The sequence below is a fragment of the Sinocyclocheilus grahami genome, unplaced genomic scaffold (genome assembly GCF_001515645.1).
Source record: "Sinocyclocheilus grahami isolate Dianchi unplaced genomic scaffold, SAMN03320097.WGS_v1.1 scaffold1090.1, whole genome shotgun sequence".
In the NCBI taxonomy this organism is placed as follows: domain Eukaryota; kingdom Metazoa; phylum Chordata; class Actinopteri; order Cypriniformes; family Cyprinidae; genus Sinocyclocheilus; species Sinocyclocheilus grahami.
Window position 1 is genome coordinate 364,775 of NW_015506269.1, and position 10,053 is coordinate 374,827.

The window sequence follows — 10,053 nt, forward strand, 5'->3', positions numbered from 1 at the left end:
ATAGACCTGAAGCTTCTTGACTCCATAATCTGTCCTTCTCAGCAGCTGCTTTCATTACATCGGCCTTGAACAAAAACATCAACCAATCAAACAAACAGGCAAAGTTAGCACTCATGACTAGTCACCAGTGCACCGACAGACTGTCTGTGCCTTTAAAGCACAATCACAGCAGTAGAAATAATGCAATGGTTCCCTTCAGCACATTTTAATATTTAAGGAAAGATAAGAAACAGACTGCCAAAAACTTAATTTAGCTCAAAGGGAATCATTTATGATTTTATAGGGAATTTGGACAATCAGTTTTACGGCTGATCACGGAGTCGGCCAGCGATTAATTGAACGAGCTGTATAACATAAATTCTGCATGGATATTAATATCCAAAATATAGTGAAAACACTATTTATTAGCACAGTAACAAGATCAGCAGTTTAAGATATTAACTTGTAAGCACAAAACACCAAGATACTTCTCTTTTCAATATATACTTTATTGGATAAATCTAAGACATAAACTAATCTAACACATGAACACACATTCACACAAGTTGCAGAAATAGAGAAAGTGAGGAAAGAATGAGTTTCAGAGGATGAAAATGTGAAATCCCAAATTTATAGCAATCTGTGAAATTGATTAGACATGAACAACCATCAATCCTTAATTAACCCTCGCATTGAGTTCCTCGATGAGGTTAAAATTATATTAAATGCACCAGTTCAGCACAGAATCTGGAGGTAAGTTACTGTGTAAAGGGGTTCCCTTTGTTGTCTGGTTGCCAAAAGGGGGTTTCCCGAGGTTGCTGATTGGCTGGAAGTTCAGTGGTCGTTTGTAGTGATGTCTTGGGAAGCCAGTGGTTGGGCGTTGGCTGAAGATGCCGAGTTGTGGGCTGGTTGAAGTTTTGAAGCGGTCGGTCACAGACTCGAGGTGAACTCGGAGACACGGAGTTGCGGCAAAACTTAACTCAGAACACGAAACTCTCAACGGAAAATAAATTAAAGTCGAAGAATAGAAGTAAAGTTTGACGAGAGTAGGTGGCGTTTCTCCTCATGGTTTTGGAAGAGCAGCAGGCGTGTAAGCCAGAGCACGCTCAAAGAGCGCAAAAAAAAACATGACTAATAAGCTAGAAGCGATGACTTGAAGTTAAAAGCAAAAAGCTAAAAAGCCGCATGGCTAAAAGTGATGACTGAAAAGCACGGCTACCAGCCATGACCAAAAAAGCTAAAGGTGCGATGACTAAAAAGCATAGCTCAAAGCTATGACTAAAAAGCTGCATGGCTAAAAGTGATGACTTGAAGCAGTGGCTAGAAGCTAAAGCTAAGAAGCTAGACGCTAAAGAGCTAAAAGGCATAATTTGATGGTGTCCTGTGTATTTAAACCGGGTTGTTAGACACATCCCAAATGGTGCCCTGACCAATTGTAGCTTGGGGTGTTGCGATTGTTTCTCCTCCCAATACATAAATCAAAAGTTATCTTATCAGTCACATGGTCCGAATTTTCCCGCTCTTGCAGAGTATAATTTTGGACATTTCTATAACAAGAATATGATACATTTGACGAAGTATTGATTGATAGAAACATTTAAAGCATGAATTTTCACACTCATACATACCCAACATGAATATAATCCTATAAACTATTCAGTAGTTATTCAAAATACACACACAAGAGGTGATTAGAACATAATAGTCCAATGTGTGGGTTACATACATAATGATTATTTATGCATAGAAATGATTAGTTGCTCTTATGAGCGTCCTTTTAGCGTCATTTAGGTGCATATATACATGAAAGGCCGTTTCTGTGCCATTCTGTGGAAGGACATGCTTTGTGAAGACCAAAGAGGTTAAAAGGTCTCCCAAGGAATCTCAGTCTGGTTCTTGTTGTCTAAGTGGGGGAAACTACCCAACGCAGTTTCTACTAATGATTTTCCTCATGTGATGGTCATGATATGCAGTGTCTTTGACCATTAATCTTGCTTACTTGCCCCAAAATTGACAATCTCCTTCCTGAGTTATGATTAGTGTGTTCTTTTGTGTTAATGTTGAAAGCTGTTCGAAGCTGCTAGTTTGTTAGGCTCACTTCAGACTCGTGGCGCCAGGATTTGATTTATGAACATCCTGCGTCTTCGGCCTTTCCGTGGAATTCAGCTCCTCGAGTTTCAACCATGTCCTTGACCGAATCTTTAATTGATCTGATTGGGTCTGATACCCTACAAAGCGGATCAGAAACTACGGTGCTTGTCCAGTCTCACCAGGTTACTTTCTTTGCAGAGCTGGCGCTGCAGTCTCCCGTTGTGATTTGACTGAGATTATTGGCCTGTTCACATCCAGATTGAGAGCCGTTCACAGCTGACTGAGGTTTAAAGCACCAAATGACAGAAAGAAAGAAAATCATCATGGTTCCTTTCAAGCAAGCACTAATTATTGAAAGACTAGAAACAGTAAAAATGTATTGAATAAATATCAACATGTAACATACAGATGGGAGAAAAAAGCTCCTTGTGTTCATTGTTCTGCATCTGAAAGTGAATCAGAAATTGAAGTGAATCATTTGCACAACCGCAGATCTGAATGCAATGTCACTAAATATGTTGTGTCTGTGTGCGTGAGGTGCGGCGCGATATGATCATACCAACACTGGGTGGTTATACAGAGAAGCAAAACATCATTTAAAACTGTCAAGATTGGCAAAATAAAGAAAACTATTTTCTGCTGTCTCTTTTTCCTTTCCATGAACTTTGGATGGCGTCACAATAAACCGAAACTTAGCACATTTTTTCTTTTTAGTTAATCTGTCAATGATTTAAATGAAATACATTTCATGTAGGCCAGTATAGGCTATTCCTTTTCATGTAAGCCTATAGTTTTAAGCCGTTCACAAGCGCCCCAAATAGAAAATTGGTTGTGGGCCTTATCTGGTTGAATCTGGGCTCTTGTTGTGGCCCACATACCACCACGGCCCACTCCCCTCGAATGGCCCTTAAGCTGCTTGCCTAAAGAATACCAGAACCAGGCCTGAAGCAGACCAAAACTCACCCACAACTCCACAGTGTCCCCAGAAATCAGCCACAACTGGCCCACAACAGTGCCGGAAGCCCCAGATGTCAGCCGGACAAAAGCCAAACTTTACCCCAGAACTCAGCCACAACAGTGCCGGAAGCCCCAGATGTCAGCCGGACAAAAGTCAAACTTTACCCCAGAACTCAGCCACAACTTATCCAGAAGCTTCGGAAGACAGCCATAACTGGACCAGTATTATCCCAAAACTAAACCAGAACTTACCCTATATAATATTTATATGTTGTGCAAGGTATAATAAAAGAACAAAACACCGCAAATGCAGTATAGTGTTTTATTGATGCAGAGGGGACAAATCTCAGCCAGGTAACAGTAAAAATAAAAACCAGTAACACTAGAATAAGACAAAACAAAAGCAACAAATAAATAGTCACAATACAAGAGAAACCAAATTAAACTGTTAAAAACACATATGTGATAAAATAGACACCAACAAATGAAATACAACTCATATTTACAGATGTGCAAAAAATGTACTGTAAAATATACTTAATGTAAAAGATTCAGTCTCTCAGCAATAAGTTGTCTGGTTTACATTAGCATCTTGTGAAGTCGTTCTTCTGTTTCTGCCACCTCACGGTCACCAGCTAGATGAACTGTTTCGACCTTCAGCTCAGTTGTGTGCACATACAGGATTTCTTCTGACAGCCTCTACAATAGGAGCATACACATACAGAGTTACAATACATTTAGACACCACCAGTCTGAATGGGGGCGGGGGGTTTCCAGAAAGACTTGCAATAAAAATGCACTTGCCAATCACAATGTTTTTATTTGGTGTTTTCCCATTTACACTTCTCCAGTTCACCGCTTTAGCCAAGCCATTTTTGATCGCCTGAAATTAGAAAACAACACTCTGCAGTTTATTTACTGGTTTAAGGGCACAGTAGCAGAAATAATCACCCTCCTCTTCTCATCGAAGACATGCGATGCAGAACTAAACAGTCTCTAACCGTCGGTTGTAATGATTTTTGCGTCTTTATTTGGTGCATCCCTAGATGAAACCTACATGTTAGTTGAGATTTTAAAAGAAGAATGAACTTACCTTGATGTATTAAAGCTCCAAAAGACAAAAGCAAGGTATAGCGGGATCACAGCAGTTTGAGTTTCCCCGCCAGACTGTGTTGGTAATGTGAGTGGCTGGCTGACTGCTACACAACTTCTGGTCCTCTGGTAGCTCTGGTGTGTGCTTCTCGTCTCGCGGTGCGCTCTGGGAAAAGTAGTCCTTTTTGTAAATCAGATTTAACACCGTAGATGTAAATCAACTACTATTTCCAAGATGCATTGCAAACTACGTCATCGCATTGGCCCGTCCGCCACATTAGACCAAGCAGTATTCAATCTGTAGTTAAGGTTTTTAGTTCGGTTTAGTAAAATCATGTTTTATTTCTGTCGATTTCAGTACATACTCGTTTCTTTAATTATAATCTCCAAAAGTGTCTTCTATTTGAATAAATATTGTAAAGGATTTATATAATTAGGAAGACGCATCTTACACAAGTCTGTCTTACTGTAAAGCACATTCATGCCAGAGATCTCTTATTTACTCTTCGGCTAACCAAAACCCACCCGGATCTCAGCCGAATGTTTTCTTTTTGGAACGTAACATGTAAACATACCAGTAGTGTCCGTCCGGTCTATTTGTAGACTGAAGTGTGCAGCCTGGAGTCCTGTGAGTTTCTCCTGTTTAGTGAATCTCAGTCTCGGTCTGGCAGCGAGTTCAGGTTCCAGATCCTCTAGAGACTGGGCCAGCTTGTGCTTGTGTGAAACGGGCTGTTTCTGAAGTGCTGAGGATCCACGGAGATCTCTGTGTCCTTCATCTGGCTCCTGGGTGGATGAACGTGCTTCAACTCTGCTTGAGCTCCAAAGCACTGTGTGTCGTAAGAACAAGAAGAGCTGAGCTCGCTCCAAAAGAAGCAGAAGCCACCAAAATCACTCGTGTTGAGCCCTGAGTTACATGTCCAAACACATCCAAAATATCAAGCACTAATTACACAAGAGAGGAGATCAAGTGAACAGACCATAGTTCTCCGTGTTAGTTCTGCTTGCAGCATCTGCAGTGAATTACTCATCCTTTAGGACACTGATAACTGAAAGAAGGAATATGGTAACAAAAGGTTTCGGTTAGGTTTTTCTAGGGAGACCAAATTAAGACCGAGATAAAGATGTGACATACAGACGTTGATGATCAGAAATAGTTCAGACGTGTAAAAAGGCTAACATTAGTGTAAGAGACTTGTATTTTGTTCCACAATATATATATATATATACTGCATGTATATTAGTCAAAACATCAAAATAAATGTACTTCTTTAAAGCACTACTAAATTATTTAAAATGCACATTTACATTAAACTTAGTTCTGTTTAAGTGGCCTTTAATTTTAGTCAAAGGCTTATTGTCTGCAAGTACACTTAAAAACCCTGTTATCCCCATGTTTGTACATATAATGTATCATATATGTCTCCAGCAAACAATGACAATATGTGCATATATCTTCACATCTATGAACTATTGTTATTGTATATGTGGTCATAAATCAGGTTTCCGGATGTAGTTTCCAGAACCCGGAAGCTGTCGAGAGAAACTTCCGTTCAGATATGTATAGACGCCACATTCGACCGCTCCAGATGCGCTGATGCGTCCGCCATTTTGGAAAGGTCAACTTGACATCAGTCACCATAATAACCATGAATACACATGCGTATAACTTGCTGTTGTAGACACACGGTCAGCTTGTGCTCGAGTATCGCGGCCCATAGAAACAGTCGCTAATGAGGCATCTACATATATACATCTGTGGGATTATCACTAGACGCGTTACCTGGGTTCGTGCTCCGGTCCACTAACTCTTTTAAAATTAACAGAGAGGGCAAGGCCCATTCGCTGGCTGGCCACCGTGAGTTTTGTTACCGGGTTCATGTTGTTGTTGTTGTTGTTATTTTTCTTCTTTTCTTTTAATCTTCGGAGTTCACGTTCTTCCGCGTTTCTTCTTCTTTTATGCGTTTTCTGACGGGTGTCAAACTACCTAATGTTCTAGATTCACAGCGCCATCTACTGTGCTGGAGTGGGGTTTTTTTTTTTTTTTTTCATTGCTGATTTTTATTTTTGTGCTTTATAAACCCTCTGGTGTTGTTCGGCCATTTTAGACCCGGAAAAAAGTTTCTAATTTTTAAAAAAAATAGCTACTTAAAAGCCATTTAGTTTTGTACCATTCTGATTCTGGCAATCGCTATGTGACCAGACCATAGACTGTATAGGGACCAGACGCCTGATTTATTTTATTTTTATTTTTTTAACTTATTAATTCTTTAGTATAGCCTCTGCACACAATATGAGCTCCTTACCTGCAGTCCTAGCCCAGAACTAAACAGACTTGGGTGTGTTTACTAATGATCCCGGACACAGCCTGTTTGCTACAGATCTCTGTGCACTACTACAACATCTAGCCATAAAAGCTGTTTTTGCCCCTATGCCGTCACCACTTTAAACAGCTAACACAGACAGTTTTACCCGTTTTCTGCTATTAATTTCTCCATTTCTAGCTATTGCCTGTGTCTCGAGTATTATGTACATACATACACACACTTTATACAGCTGTGCAGTAAATCATGCTAAAATCTGTACAGAAATAGTGTTCCAGATTCATACCACATTATTGTTATTACTATTTATTGTTTGTTTTTCTTCAGTCTTATTTATTAGTTATTTTCTGTTCTCGTGTCATATGTTTGCAGGGATGTATGTAGTGTATGTGTAGTGTATTCCTTGTGTTTGCACACAGCTGCTGAATAAAGCTAATTCTGATTCAACAATTTCTTTATCTGTTAAATAGATCAAATACAAAAATTCCATGGTGCACAAAAACATTACATACAATTCACAATTTCTAAAAAAAAAAACTTTAAAAGGAGGCATGAAATAAATGTTTTCCCTGTAGAGTTAATCGTCAACAAGTGTCCAAATATTTAAACATGGCTTCATAACCTGCAGCCCTGCTCTAGAATTCATGTTTGCATTAACTCGTCTACTAATTAAGCACTTTTTAAAAACAGATATTTGTACCTTTTTCAGCTTTATGTGAGTAATTCATTGCCACAGATTCTGACCATTTGTGGCGACCCCTGACAGCCCTTTTGCCCGTCTGTCTGCTGTAGTCATGCTCTGAACCAGAGACCTGCACTCCCGCGGGACCCAACGCAACCGAGTGCGGCGCAGACTGAAGCCCTGCAGAGATGCGAGCTACAGCCAAACCAGCACCGCACAATCCGGCCCAACCACATCACACAGCTACAAAAACACAACTACATTGCTCACTGGAAAGATGCCACTAAATCACAACATTAGAGCTGCACATTTCCCCAAATTCCTACTAATTAAACCACATTTTATGGCATTATCAAATACAGAGAAATTAAGTCACATTTTAGGGGAAGCTTCCAAAATGATCCCCACAGCAGCACGATATGCATCAGCCTGTCACACACTCAGACTGTCAGCCAGCGGACAAAACTGAAGCAAGAGCATTTCTCACATGTACTGTTGTGCAATTTATTTTAAACAATGTCTTTTAATATTTTTCTTGTTTGTGGAAAAAAAAAAAAAAGAAGTATACACGTACTTATTTACTTAATTATTTTACATATCTATTTTCTTGTTTGTGGAAAAAAAAAAAAAAAAAGTATACACGTACTTATTTACTTAATTATTTTACATATCCTTGTTTTGTTTATGTATTATATAATTGTTTATTCCTTATTCATGTACTGGACAATGCTTTGGCAATACTGTGCAAGTCATGCAATAAAGCTCAATGAGAGAGAGAGAGTTAAATAAGAAACATTTGCTTTGACATGTTCAACTGTAATATATATTTCTGATTTAACACGTATGCACTGTTGGGGTTGTAGAGAGATTGAACCTATTACTGACATCTAACTCCAAATGTTTAAGTATACAAGAGCAATACCCACCAATTGAATGGTCTCCCTTCTTTCCTCAATTGTTTGTCGATCTTTCTATTAAATTCTTCCACTTTAAATTTGATCATGTCACCGGCCACTGGCAGGTGTGGCAAAAAGTTAGTTTTAGGCCCCGAGTGCACCCTATGGGCAAACTATGGTGCAAAAACAGTTATTTTGAGGAAATGTATACATTTAAGATAAAGATACAACCATTTGCAGCATAGTTAAAAGATATTAAAGATGTATAAACGTGAACATTGTTAAAGTACCACCAAATGCTCCTTAGATCCCTGTAACTAACCAAATCCATAAAATCACTTCATATTGGCCATGCAGAACATGACAGACACTAGCACATGATAGCCATAGACCTGCAGATTAACTATTAAAACTGCCAAACGTCTCATTCATCACTGCAAAACAATGCCAAAGCGACTAATAACACCTATTCCGGTGCAACCAGGCAGTCAGCGCAGTTTAATTATAAAAGATGAGTAACTAATGGTAGAACAATGAGTATTAAACAAGTTTTCACACTAATGCACACTGAGAAAACATTTCTGCTCGATTTACTTAAAAGTTTGCAAATAAAATTCATCATTTTTTATTACGTAGATCAAACAAGACCGGTCTTTGTACAAACTGCTTAATTGTTCTGTCTGTTGAAAGAAAATTTGCACAAAGTACACTTAATTTTAGTATTTCTTTAGTCATGTTTTGTGTGTGTGATCTACAGAACTTTAAGAGCTCTAAATGTGTATTTTTGGTTGAATCCAACTTAATTTTTTAATTTCCCTATTACAAATTTCAACTGTTTTTCCAAATTTGTTAGTGTATTTTAAAGTTACATATACTCAAATGTTCTAATTAGCAAGTATTTCTACTGAAAGTATAAATGCAATTAGTTCTTTTTCTTTACAACTATTTACTATTTCAGCACTGGTACTCCTCAGTGGAATGCCAGTAGAATATATACTCATCAAATATAGAAATCTAGTTAATACGTCACATAAAGCTGACATTTTTGCCATTTGATAGTAAAACCTGCACAGAATATGTTCTATAAAATTGTGTTTTTCAGTCCTTAACGGTAACGTACTCAAGACTTTAAAGCAAGAAGCACACAAACATGATCCCAGTGTGGAAATGAAGCAGATCTTCTTATAAAGCAACATTTCTATTGAAATATATTCACATTGTGCAAAATATTTTCCACGAGTCACGTTTCTCACTTCTTAGCAGTCATCTTTTCTTCAAATGCACCTTGAACATTAACTCACAAACATGGTCCGAATTCAGTTTCTTTGGAGATCTTAGCTGCAAGGCATAAACAAGGCCCATGAGGTAGGTGCAAGCATGTGCTAGACTGGGAATACTCCCTCGATGTTTGCTTCTCGAGACCTCCGTCCCTGGCGTTGCTGAGCGCGAGGATGGAGCACAGATGAAGTGAGGTCCTCCTGGATGGCTGCAGCACTGTTGTCATCATAAACCTGAGAGAGAATTAAACCTACTTTTCATTTTTGTTTGCTAATCTGAAGAAGGTGTATAGCTCTCTGCTCTCCCTCTGAACAGAAATCTGGGCGGGATGACGTGGTTGAGTGAAGAAGAAACGCGTGCTCATCAGAAATAACTATCTTGAGTGGAAATATTTCTGTCATGACAACTATGATACTACAATGTTAAAAGTGCATGCCTCATTTATGATGCCATTTGAAATGAAAACAACGTTTTGTCTGGCCCATGAGCTAACTAAGTTAATTTAACTATTATTATTATTATACATTTTTATGTATCAGCTGCCAGAGTTCTTGCCACGAGTCACGAGCGTTTGTCACCATTTCTGCTGTAAACTACAATGTTTTGTTTTTAAATAAAAGATTTGATGAAGCATATTATATACCAGCAAACAGATACGATCAGAATGTGACCCCAATAAGCTAAATTGCATAAGCATTTTCCCATAAAGAGCACACACACACACACACACACACTCACACACACACACACACACACA

General features: G+C 38.6%; 1 long non-coding RNA gene across 1 annotated transcript; it reads right to left on the minus strand.

Annotated features, from left to right (window-relative positions):
* Nucleotides 1–3,831: 3,831 nt before the first annotated feature.
* On the minus strand, nt 3,832–5,390 carry LOC107566649 (uncharacterized). The gene is made up of 3 exons (XR_001606531.1): nt 4,695–5,390; nt 4,121–4,285; nt 3,832–3,910 (listed from the first exon to the last, which is right to left on the minus strand). It is a non-coding gene; the product is annotated as an uncharacterized lncRNA (long non-coding RNA).
* Nucleotides 5,391–10,053: the final 4,663 nt, after the last annotated feature.